Source organism: Amphiura filiformis, chromosome 16 (assembly GCF_039555335.1).
Source record: "Amphiura filiformis chromosome 16, Afil_fr2py, whole genome shotgun sequence".
Lineage (NCBI taxonomy): Eukaryota > Metazoa > Echinodermata > Ophiuroidea > Amphilepidida > Amphiuridae > Amphiura > Amphiura filiformis.
Genome location: NC_092643.1, coordinates 22,261,518 through 22,274,769, shown reverse-complemented (window position 1 = coordinate 22,274,769; position 13,252 = coordinate 22,261,518). Strand labels below are relative to the sequence as shown.

General features: G+C 38.4%; 1 long non-coding RNA gene across 1 annotated transcript in view; it reads left to right on the top strand.

Annotated features, from left to right (window-relative positions):
- The window catches only part of LOC140136525 (uncharacterized), a 29,620-nt gene extending 19,678 nt beyond the window's left edge, over positions 1-9,942 (top strand). The window contains exons 3-4 of the long non-coding RNA XR_011856677.1: positions 1,645-1,692; positions 9,907-9,942. This is a non-coding gene — a long non-coding RNA (uncharacterized lncRNA). The remainder of the gene's footprint in view (positions 1-1,644; positions 1,693-9,906) is intronic.
- Positions 9,943-13,252: the final 3,310 nt, after the last annotated feature.

Sequence of the window (13,252 nt, the reverse complement as noted above, 5' to 3'; positions counted from 1 at the left end):
TCCAAAAATTACAGGACAAGTCTTTGAGCTTGCTATCGCAGCATACGAAAAACACCTTTAAGGGCAGAGTAATGGGAGAGAACATGGACCTTTTCGAGCATCATTATTTCTGAATTGTATCTCCAAAGTATATAAAACTATACATTTTTGGAAAGGAAATGAGTCAAGGAATCCCATGGTGACGTCAGATTTTTTCAAAAATCTCGACTTTTTGATAAAATCACAAAAAATCACTTTTTACCCCAATTTTGTTGTGACAACTTAAAAAAAAATCAGTTCGGAGTAAAAAAAAATCAGTTAGCTTTTAATGAAGAAGAGACATGGACTTAGGGAAGGTTTTTTATTTTTTTGAAATTAGTCTCTTTTTGAAATATTGAAAAAACATGTGAAAAAAGCAATTTTGTCACTCTATTCAGCTAAAAATTGCACATAATGGTGTATATTTTTGTTTAAAATAAATATTTTGAAAAAATGAGAAAACCTTCCCTAGACTTTGATGTACTCTAAACGATAGTGCAAAAAATTTACCTTTTGCTTGCATATTTTTCGAGTTATCTTGTCACAAAAATCGTGCAATATTGTCAAAAGTGAACTATGAGAAATCGACGTTTTAGTAAAAAAATTTCAAAATTATGCACAAAATGTCCTTATATTTTAAAAGCGGCAAGACTTTCACGCTTGTAAAAGCTGTACCTGGTGCATGGTCTTAATATGCATCTTTTGCAACAATGAATTTATAATGTCTGCTTTTAGTCCCAAAATTCAACATAATTAAAAAATCTAAGTGGCATTTTGACTGCAAATTTGTGTTTTGTTTACACCGCATTTGCGGCGTTAAAAACATACCGAATGCGCCTTGACTGCGTTGGACATACGCGCAGAGTTGCGCTAGCGTCACTCGCCCTTGTGAATCGCGTAATCACAATATTTTGCATTCAAGCATTTCTGACTCATTATTTCCGCCAATTTACTAAGCTTTCTTGAGCCATGTGACTTTTTAGAGTTGAAAAGAGTGAAATAAATCAAGCAAAAATACGTGTAAATATTAACAAGTTGTATTTATCAGTTTCAAGTGAAAGAATACATCTTAGTGTTGATAAAATCAAGAAATCTCAAATTCGGAGCGTGACGAATGTGTCTTCCATTACTCTGGCCTTAAAATGCATAATTTTGGCCCGTAATTCCAAAAATTGACCAAGCATTAAAATTTGACTTTCATTGCCAGTTTGAACTAACTAAAGAATTAGGATTTAGCTATGTTCCATTTGGCAAAACAGAATAATATTTTTTAATCCAAAAAAAATAGTGCTGTATTTTTCTTGAATAGGGAGTAGATGTGAGAACAATGTGCACTTGGAAATTGGTAGCTATAATTGTCCTGGTGGTCAAATTGGAAAAATAATGACACTATTTTATGAACATTTGTGTGCAAGTCATATTTAAGGACCTACTCAATTATGTGAGAGAATATTCATCATACAAAGCACAGAGACCAGGATTTATTAAAATGTTTTAAAAGCTTTTTTGAAAATATTCATTAAAAATATATTTGGTGACTAGCAAGCCCAATACCAAATGCTTTATGTTTTATTCATTTTGTTACCTTTTCAGTAATAAAAGAGTTTATTTGATTTTTCTTTGCAGATTGAAGACACTAAGCTTGAAAGCTAGAGAAGTTAGCAGACAAAGAAGGTAAATATTAAATTAAATTTTAAATTAAAATTTTTATATGCAATCAAGCTAAATAAGTCAGTCATATAGAAATCCAGGGGTCCATTTCACTAAACTTTACAAAGCTCCATAAGTCTAGAAATCGTTTGTAACTTACGACGAGTTGTAAGTTCCATTTCACTAAACTTACAAACTGTACCCTTTGTAAGTAATAGGTATGTATTACAGGGCCCCTTCGTAAAGTTACGTCTAGTATTGTGTATTCGTAACTTTACGAATGGTGCATTGAGTTACGAAGGATTAAAGGTTTAGTGAAAGGGAGCCCAGAAGCTTGTACAGATTCTTTTAATTTTTCTTTGCAGAGATGAGAAAACAGTGGCATAGCTAAAGTATCACGGCAGCTAGCATATCCCACAGGGGCAAGATGTTCCGGGGGGAGGGGGGAGGGAGGGGGGAGGGGCCAATTCACCCTTTGCTATGAGAAACTATATGGAGTTATTAGCATGGTAATAATGCAAACAATCAAAAAATGTGTGTCCATGGCTATACAGACATCCGAGTGCCCCTTTAATCATTCATATTGCAGCAACCTAAAGCTTGACATCCGGCTTAAATTTGCTTGATCACATCGGGAGGGAAACTTATCCAAAAAGTAATTGCCTCTACCTTTAATAGGGGGGGGGAGCAATTCCCCCTTTGTTATGCCACTGTGAGAAACTATAATGATCATTCTAAAAATGCACACAATAAGAAAAATGTGTGTCCATGGGGGCTTATACAGACATCTGAGTGCCCCTTTAACCATTCATATTGCAGCTTGACATCCGGTTTAAATTTGCTTGATCACATCGGAAGGGAAACTTATCCAAAAAGTTATTGCCTCTACCTTTAATAGGGGGGAGCAATTCCCCTTTGTTATGCCACTGTGAGAAACTATAATGATCATTCTAAAAATGCAAACAATCAGAAAAATGTGTGTCCATGGGGGCTTATACAGACATCTGAGTGCCCCTTTAACCATTCATATTGCAGCTTGACATCCGGTTTAAATTTGCTTGATCACATCGGAAGGGAAACTTATCCAAAAAGTAATTGTCTCTACCTTTAATAGGGGGGAGCAATTCCCTTTGTTATGCCACTGTGAGAAACTATAATGAGCATGGTAAAAATGCAAACAATCAGAAAAATGTGTGTCCATGGGGGCTTATACAGACATCTGAGTGCCCCTTTAACCATTCATATTGCAGCTTGACATCCGGTATAAATTTGCTTGATCACATCAGAAGGGAAACTTATCCAAAAAGTAATTGCCTCTACTGTTAATAGACTTTTAATTATGTATCTCTTTGAAGTATCAGCTTTAGAGTGAGTGAGGTACCTAGACCGTCCCTACCAATAAATGAAACAAGGACCGTCGGTAACCGTAGCGGTCGCTGCGGGACAAGGAATTCAATTTTGCAGTTATGTGGTGTCTTTGAAGCAGGTTTAAGTTTGGCCCCTATTTTGACCTGTAACCCCTCTGTGAGCTTAACCTTTGAGGCGCTCATCTTAAAATAATGCCAGAAAGGGTATTTCCATCCACACCAAAAAAAAATTGTGTTCGAAACCAATTTGGACACTTTTGATGTCCAAACGATTTTCGGGAAAAAAGCGTCTTGACATCAAAAGTGTTCGGAAACCGATTTCGGACACTTTTGATTTCAAACAATTGTCGGAAAAAGCGTCTTGACATCAAAAGTGTTCGAAACCGATTTCGGACACTTTTGATGTCCAAACGATTTTCGGAAAAAGCGTCTTGACATCAAAAGTGTTCGAAACCGATTCGGACACTTTTGATGTCCAAACGATTTTCCGGGAAAAAGCGTCTTGACATCGAAAGTGTTCGAAACCGATTTCGGACACTTGATGTCCAAACGATTTTCGGGAAAAAGCGTCTTGACATCGGAAGTGTTCGGAAACCGATTTCGGACACTTTTGATGTCCAAACGATTTTCGGGAAAAAGGCGTCTTGACATCAAAAGTGTTTGGAAACCGATTTCGGACACGTTTGATGTCCAAACGATTTTCGGAAAAAAGCGTCTTGACATCAAAAGTGTTCGAAACCGATTTCGGACACTTTTGATGTCCAAACGATTTCCGGGAAAAAAGCGTCTTGACATCGAAAGTGTTCGGAAACCGATTTCGGACACTTTTGATGTCCAAACGATTTTCGGGAAAAAAGCGTCTTGACATCGGAAGTGTTCGGAAACCGATTTCGGACACTTTTGATGTCCAAACGATTTTCGGGAAAAAAGTGTCTTGACATCAAAAGTGTTCGGAAACCGATTTCGGACACTTGATGTCCAAACGATTTTCGGGAAAAAAGCGTCTTGACATCGGAAGTGTTCGGAAACCGATTTCGGACACTTTTGATGTCCAAACGATTTTCGGGAAAAGGCGTCTTGACATCAAAAGTGTTCGAAACCGATTTCGGACACTTTTGATGTCCAAACGATTTTCGGAAAAAAGCGTCTTGACATCAAAAGTGTTCGGAAACCGATTTCGGACACTTTTGATGTCCAAACGATTTCCGGGAAAAAGCGTCTTGACATCAAAAGTGTTCGAAACCGATTTCGGACACTTTTGATGTCCAAACGATTTTCGGGAAAAAGCGTCTTGACATCGGAAGTGTTCGGAAACCGATTTCGGACACTTTTGATGTCCAAACGATTTCGGAAAAAAAGTGTCTTGACATCAAAAGTGTTCGGAAACCGATTTCGGACACTTTTGATGTCCAAACAATTTTCGGAAAAAAAGCGTCTTGACATCGCAAGTGTTCGAAACAGATTTCGGACACTTTTGATGTCCACACGATTTTCAGGAAAAATGCGCCTTGACATCAAAAGTGTTAAATCCCCTAATTTCCCTTAATTCTTGTCAATTTCCCTTAATTCACCTGAATTTCCCTCAATTTCCCTTAATTCTCTTCAATTTCCCTTAACTTCCCTCAAGCTCCCTTAACTTCCCTCAATTTTCCCAAATTTCCCTTAATTCCCCTCAATTTCCCCCAATTCCCCTTAATTGCCCACAATTTCAATTCATTCACCTGAATTTCCCTCAATTTCCCCAAAATTGCCCTTAATTTCCCCCATTCCCCTCAATTTCCCCAAATTTCCCTTAATTCTTGTCAATTCCCTCAATTTCCCTTAATTGCCCACAATTTCAATTAATTCACCTGAATTTCCCTCAATTTCCCTTAATTTTCCCAAAATTGCCCTTAATTTCCCCCATTCCCCTCAATTTCCCCAAATTTCCTTAATTCTTGTCAATTTCCTTAATTCACCTGAATTGCCCTCAGATTCCTTAATTCTCTTCAATTTCCTTAACTTCCCTCAATGTTCCCAATTTTCCTCAATTTCCCTCATTTTCCCAAATTTTCCTTAACTTCCTCTATTTTCCCAAATTTCCTTAATTCTTGTCAATTTCCGTAATTCCCTGAATTTCCCTCAATTTCCCTTAATGCTCTTCAATTTTCCCAAATTTCCCTTAATTCCCCTCAATTTTCCCCAATTCCCCTCAATTTCCCTTAATTGCCCACAATTTCAATTAATTCACCTGAATTTCCTGAATTTCCCCAAAATTGCCCTTAATTTCCCCATTCCCTCAATTTCCCTCATTTTCGCCACTTTTCCCAAATTTCCCTTAATTGCCCTATAGGCCCTCTCCCTCACCAAGTACCATAGCCATGCGACAAACGATGTTGATGCAAATAATGCCAGAAGAGTATTTGCATCCAAAAAATCTAAATTTGTGTAATCGTGTAATGCCCCTTTAATGACCTAATTAGCATATTTGGACTGAAACTCTTTTTCCAGTATGGGGCGGTATAGGCCTCTCCCTTCACCAAGTACCATAGCCATGCGACAAACGATGTTGACGTAACAGCATTTTTTAGCGTTTGTTACTAAATTGTTGGAAATCGTGTAATGCCCCTTTAATGACCTAATTAGCATATTTCGGGACGAAACTCTTTTCCAGTATGAGGCGGTATAGGCCCTCCCCTCACCAAGTACCATAGCCATGCGACAAACGATGTTGACGTAACAGCATTTTTTAGCGTTTGTTACTAACGGACGGACTACTAAACGGACGGACTAACGGAGAGACATGGTGACTTATAGAGCTGCTACCCGCAGCTAAAATATTGAAACACCCTTATCCACAGATTGTTTCATGTGTAACATTGAATTAAGGGCTTTGTTGTAGTCATAAAACATCATAAAATATATATTAAATACAGCGCTAGCAGAACCAGTGGTTCACTGGCCCTCAATTTTTGCACCAGGGGGGGGGGGGTTATTGGCATAGGCCTGTATATGCTACCAGTTGACCAATTAGAGAATAAAGATACGATTTTGTCTTTTGCCCATCAATATCGTGTCATAATGGATGGGCTGGCCAATATTTTGAGTAGTGGATGCGGCGCAGCGGTATCCAGTACGATAAAAATATTGGCCAGCCCATCCATTATGACACGATATTGATAGGCAAAAGACAAAATCCTATCTTTATTCTCATTCTTATTCAGTTTTAATGAGAAAAACTGCCTTTTTTCAGAAAAAAATAAAGTTACTTTTGTGAGGACATCCCCGTTGTTTTAAATGAACGAAACCATCACGAACATCTAAGCCGCCGAATCGCGTTCTTAGCTCTCGCACGTGTATTACGCGAACGCATTATCGCGCGATCATTGAGGAGCAACAAGCGTGCCGCCGTTGCGTGGCAGTGCGCGCCCTGACTAATATCACTATCAACTATTGTGAGATATTATACACCAGAAAACCAATCAAATTAGGTGAATTCTTTATAAGACACACCCACTGAATAAGAATGCACTTTATACGAGGTTTTGCATCACACTGTATGAATGGCACTGTGCACTGCACTGCAGCTTCATCCAGGTGCCTCTGCATCAATCGGCAAGATACTTGACAAAACCATATGTTCAAATCGCATGCAGTATCAGAATGCATCGGTCTTTAATAGATACCTTTTAGAGTGAACATGAACATTAACATTTCAACAACCTGATTCATGGACCTGACCGGTCAAGACATAATTTATTCAATCCCTATTGGGAATGGTGATTACTAGCTCGTTCACGTAGCGTTTTCGTTGTCCCACTGGCCTACTAACGTAGATTGCCTGGCGATCGGAGTGTTATCGTCAGAGCACCTCGGACTAGGTGATTACTTTAAAAAAATGTTTCAATATATGTCACCATCACATAAATATTACATAATGCTGTGGGCGAGTTATTTGAGATGACATGACACTGATCATGAATGTACGAGACTCTGTGCACTGATACGGCATGTCTAGACAATAGTAGTGTGTATTTTTTTAACAGTGGCCTTGGATATACAATTACATAAACCTTGAACTTCAATTTGCCCATTAATGATTACATGCAGGCCTACTTAGCATGTTTCCAGCATAATGAAAAACATACATGTATGATGCAGGCCTACAGACCTTTTTTCTAGTAATTTCTTGTGTAGGGGCCTACGTGAGGTGGTCCAGATCATACTCTATGGACTATACCAGGGGGCACTAAAACACAAATGACCATACAGGTATGCTCCCTGAAAAGACATTGTTTTTGGACAGTGCAGCTCCGGAAGTCCCCCTGGCCTGAATTATACCAAAACAGCACTGAAAGACCTGTGATTTTGATAATTTCAGCTCCAAAAGACACCTAAATTGCACTTTCCTCCCATTTCTTTTTTTTTTTCAGACAATTTCAACCAGAGACCATTTTACTCTTATTGTTCACAGCTCTGAAAGACCCGCTTTTTGCAGGCAATTTTCAACCAGAAACCAAGAAAGACTCTTGATTTTGACTTTTAGCACCTCCAAAGACCCCCCCATTTTCCGTTCGCCGTCAGCTCCCAAAACCCACTGCACCACCTCAAGATTCCGGGGAGCATAAAAGGTGTTTAAAATTTCACAAATGGCAATTTCTCAAGAAAATAAATCCAGTCAGTATGTAATGTGGTTCAGAAATCTCCAGGAAATGGGAAACTTTTATATTCATTGATCTATCACTCACTATATCACCATGAAGTCATCCACCTTGATTCCTGGGCCTTTATTATTTTACGGAGTCAGTGTCAGACAGTAAACACACTTGTATATGAAATGAGTTGAAACTCTCTCATCAGTTAACAAGCAACTGATAGCAGCTACATGCTTCCTTAGTCCCAGGTTGCCATCCGTGATGAGAATATCTATCATTCAGAGGACAGGTACGGATACATTTTGGATGCTAAAGAAAAACGAGTCAAAATTAGTTTTTGAAAAATTCATTCAAAAATTTATATTTTGTTGCCATTTTCAGAGCTCGTATTCTCTTCTGATTGCATTTTCAGGCAGAAGGCAAAGTTTTAGGATTTCAGAGGTTTTCTTATTGCATTGTTTTCTTATAATCACAAGGACTAAAACACCGGGATATAACAATGGACCCATATTGCATGCATGGTGTTAAACAAGTTAATTTCTGGTCACGTCCCAGCCCTTCCACCTTAACAATCCATTGGCCATATTGAAGTGTATGTATTTGAAGATGATCCTGTTTTTAACATGTAGTGTACACTGATAAAGACAACTGGGCTCTGATGTGAATATTTATTTCAATGTAGCAAACCTCTCTGGGTAGACTCATTGCATGGACTGACAGTGATACATGTCACTATGGACCACACTGGCCTCATCCCAATGGCATAGTTCAATAACCTCAATTAAACATGGGTAGTGCAAAATTGGACATCAAGTTGCAGAGTATGAGTTTTTGTACCCAAATTTTCAAAGGTCATTTAATGAATGTACAAATGTATTGGGATTGAAGAACTGTGCCCTGATAGATGAGCATGTTGTGGATCCTAGTGTGTTGGGCTATTACATTTGAAATCCTTTGGGAAATCCTTACACCCCCTATGGAAGGCATTACCTTATAATCTCACACAGGGAGTGTAGATTTCAAATTAAGCCACCCATTCAGGTAGTCCCATTTGAAATTCACACTCCCTATGTAGAAGATTAAGGTAATGTCTTCCATATGGGATGTATGGATATAAAGTGGAATAGTCCATTTCTCTATAGGTTGGTTCAGGTCTTACATGTTATACAGGCATGAGAATTTTCAGTTTTAAAACTGAATTCATGTTTTTTAATTTCATTTCAGCCTGTTTTTGGTACTTTTTGCCCAATTTCACACACATTCTCATTTTTTCCCCAGTTTTTTTAGGAAATTGCAGTCTCATGCCTGGTTATATAATTTTATAGAGCCCTGGGGGTAACCTGAAAGTCTGAAAATCCCTGGATGGAAAGCGAATCAGAGTTAAGTAATATTTCCATAAACAACAAGAGGATAATTATGTTTTGTAAACAAAGTTTCAATAAATAACTTTCAAACTATTGCCTATATATGTTTAATGTCAATAAACTTTGGCCCATAACAGCTGTTTTTACATGATTTTAGCAAAAGTTGTAACAATTTTTTTTCTCCAAAAAACACAATCAGGGGCAGTCAGGCCTGTAAAACAGGGTGTTTTTTTTTCATCGCCTAACTAAGATTTGTCTCTGTCACTAAACATTTTCATATATTAGCTCTAGCCGGTAAACCACTATCTGTAGAGATTCTGGTGTCTTTTTATAGGGGCATATAGCATGAGAGGTGTACAATCCAGCATGAACATAACAGATAGACAAGATCTACTTGTTCTCTGTTGACACGGGTCAATCTTCAGTGAATGGCTCTTTTCAGAGCCACCTCTTATTTACTTTTCTCTGTTGACAAGGGGCGTTCTTCAGTAAATGGCTCTTTTCAGAACCACCAAAAACCAAATTTAGCAAATAGGTGATGTCTGCCTGTTCACTGTTCACAAGGGGCAGTCTTCAGTGTTCACTGTTCACAAGTAGCAGTTTTCAGTGAATGGCTCTTTTCAGAGCCATCAGTAGGCAATGGGCGGCATACTTACTAATTGTTATGAAATCCTGTCATAAAAGCCTATCCCACAAACAGGTACCATTTTTCATTTTTAGTGACATGTATACACTAGAGAATCAACAGTCTACCAACAGCATTGCACCATGATGGAAATTGTTTCTCTGAAAAATTTGGTTAAAAAAGTATTGTGACCAGTTTTAAAACTACTTTTGATGTATACAATATATATATTCTTTTTCTTCATACAGCCAAACTGGTGATCTTCACTACCAATTTCCTGATGGGTAAGTACACTGAACATATAAAATTATAAAGTTCACACATCCCATTTTAGATGCTGTTTTTCTCCATCATTGCAAACCTCCCAATTACAACTAGCAACCAGACTGGTTGCATGCCTGTTGTACCTTTCAGCTGATGAATCTATATAAATAAAAGGAAGTCGCTAAATCTTGTTCGCGAATAGACTCAGAGATGATTTCACTTTCAGCTCTGATTTATTCGTACATTGATCGGGTACATATTGCCATTAAACCATCTGAGGTTCATTTTTGCAAAACTATTCAATCACTATGGAAATAACAAAAAAAATGATCGGTTGCTAGGCCGTTGAGGTCAATAACCTTACGGCTCAGGTCATGACCAAACTGCGCGTCAAATGCACGCGCGCGATTAGTGGCGAGTCACGCACCCTGACACATACTGCGTCTGGGTTTATAGGGCGCGCGCCGCAGAGGGCTGTCTGATGGTCTGACGAGGGGGGGGGGGGGTGGTGTCCACTCAGAATTGAACACTTGATCAAAATAAAGGCCTAGGCCTAATTGGAGCCATTTCGGGGACCATTTCTGTTTTGTCATTGCTTTAAAGTGTACAGGTGTCCAAAACAGAAGCCAAAACGGACACTTCTTTATACGCAGGGGGTATCAAGGGGGGGGTTGAGTATTTGAAAAAAAATCAAAATAAAGGCTCAATTGAAGCACCATTTTGACACTAATGTTGTTATCATCGTTTAAAACGTAAGTGTACAGCTGTCCGAAGCAGAAGCAAAAACGGGCACTTCTTAATACCTAGGGGGATGTGGCCCCCTGAGTAGGCCCTATTTGAAAAAAAATTCAAAATAAAGACCGAATTGAAGCTATTTCGCGACCACTTTGACACTATAATAGTTGTTATCGGATGTCCAAAACAAGCTTCTTATCAATACGCGGAGGGAGGGTGTCTGATGGAGGGTGCGCCGGGAGGGGAGGGGCACTCGAATATGAAAGTAACGCACCTGTCCCTACCAGAGTATGACACTAGGGGTCTATCGAAGGCTTAAAGGGGTTATTCAGTGGGGCCTCCAAGAAAATGTGTGAACATAAAAATTCAGTGCCATTAACCGTTAAATATAACTTTCTGAGCAACGTTTTGTGAAAATTTGCCTTTTTGAAACTGAAATTGCTACAAAAATGTTAAATTTGTTCAAAATGCGCGCGAAGCGCCTAAAATATTTGCAGATTTGGTGTAAATTTCTTTTTAAAAAAAGGGGGTCATTGGGTGTTAGCTGGTGAAAAAACGGGTCATTGGGTGACAGATTTGCAAAATAAATCTGAGGGATTGAGTGAGTATAACAACATTATCATGATTATCACAGATCTGGATATTCACTTAAATAAAAGTTTAGCTTCTTACATAACAGGAGCTAACATGATTATCAACATCTGATTATTACTGGATGAATAATCTACACCAAGACAACATGATTATCATCACCGGCGTTTACTCCCGTTTACTAAACACTCCCGTTTACTAACCGCTCCGTTTACTCAACTAGCGGGGACCTGCGCAAAGCGCGGGTCTCCCGCTAGTTGGATAATATTTGATGTTATAAATGAAAGTTTCTTTACACTTCATCTTCAAATTAGTTTTGGGTTTATTGATCAAAATAATGTCAGCTTGATTATGCACAATGTTTTAAGACCAACGATTTAGCAGTTATGTAGCCCAAAAGTTTCTGTAATTCCAGGATAAATTCCAACCTTAAAATGACTTAAAATGGGGGAAAATTGACAAATGGGGACAAAAATTTGGCTTTTCCTCCCACAATGGGAAAAAAATTGACAAATGGGGACCAAAATTTGGCTCTGCCCTCTCACACTAAAAAGCTGGCTACACCATAATATGATACTGGTCATCAGGTTTTCAGGCATGAGAAATTCTGGCTTTTGCCTGAATTCAGGCAGTTTTGTCGTCCAAATTTACGCATTTTTATTTTTTTCAGCCTGTTTTGGGCCTTCTAAGGCCGAATTCACTCGCTTTTTCAGGCAGTTTTCAAAAAGTCGTTCTCATGCCTGGGTTTTATATATTTTATTAATGTAATCCATAAATTTGAGCGTTTCATGGTTTGAATCTAAATTTGACAATTTTTGAGTGAGCTCTTTAAATTAGCTTTGCTTCCAGCATGCACATGTATTTGTATTGCACTTGATCCAGTTTATTGTATTAATTTCACTGCATACTCTACTTTGTTGCTTCATAATATTAATGTAATGCATACATTTTAGTGTTGTGTATTTTGCTGCTTTTAATGTAAATTTGACAACTTTCAAGTGAGCTCTTTTAAATTGACTTTGTTTCCCACATGCACATGTATTTGAGGCCCCATGACAGGGTGTAATTCCCATTATTCCAGTAATTCCTAAATGTTCCCTGTAAGTCCATATTATTCCCAACTAATTCGAATAAGTCCGGTAAGTCCCTATAAGTCCATATTATTCCCAAATATTCCTGTAATTCGAGTAACTCCAAATAAGTCCGTAAGTCCCTATAATTCCATATTATTCCGAACTAATTCCATATAACTCCTAATAAGTCCAGTAAGTCCATATAAGTCCACTTAATTCCCAAGTATCCCTCTAATTCTGAGTAACTCCAAATAAACCCGGTAAATCCCTGCAAGTCCGTATTATTCAAACTAATTCCAAATAACTCCTAATATATCCCGTAAGTCCATAAAAGTCCATGTTAATTCCCAAATATTCCAAATAAGTCCATATAATTCAAAATTTTTAATCTCAATGAGTTCAGGCAATTTAAACAAACCATCACAGGGACACCATGCACCCCTAAACATACCCAGATACATGGGCCCAAAACACTCACCTCCCCCCACTTGTCACCCCAACACCGTTGCACCTCAGCCCCCCCCCACACACACACACATCCATCCCGCCCGTCACCCCAACAGACAAGTTGACAACCCCCACTCCACATACACAGACATCATTTAAAGTACCGATATCTTTTATTTCTGAAAAAAATGGCACATTTTTTTTATCAATTATCTCTGTATGTTTAATGTGATTAAAATTCAAGCTTACATGTCATATAGTTGTGCACACACGGTGTACACAAAACACTCGGGCACCCAAAATGACACACCCAACCATGTCTTACCAATTAGATAAAGCATTTCATGTTCTGTATTATTCCCCCCAAGGTTACGGTTACACTGAAATAATGCATTGATAGGTCTAATTCAATGGGATATCGACTTACATATTACACCCCCCTACCCTGCACAACCCATCAACTTACGACACCCCATCAAAAAAC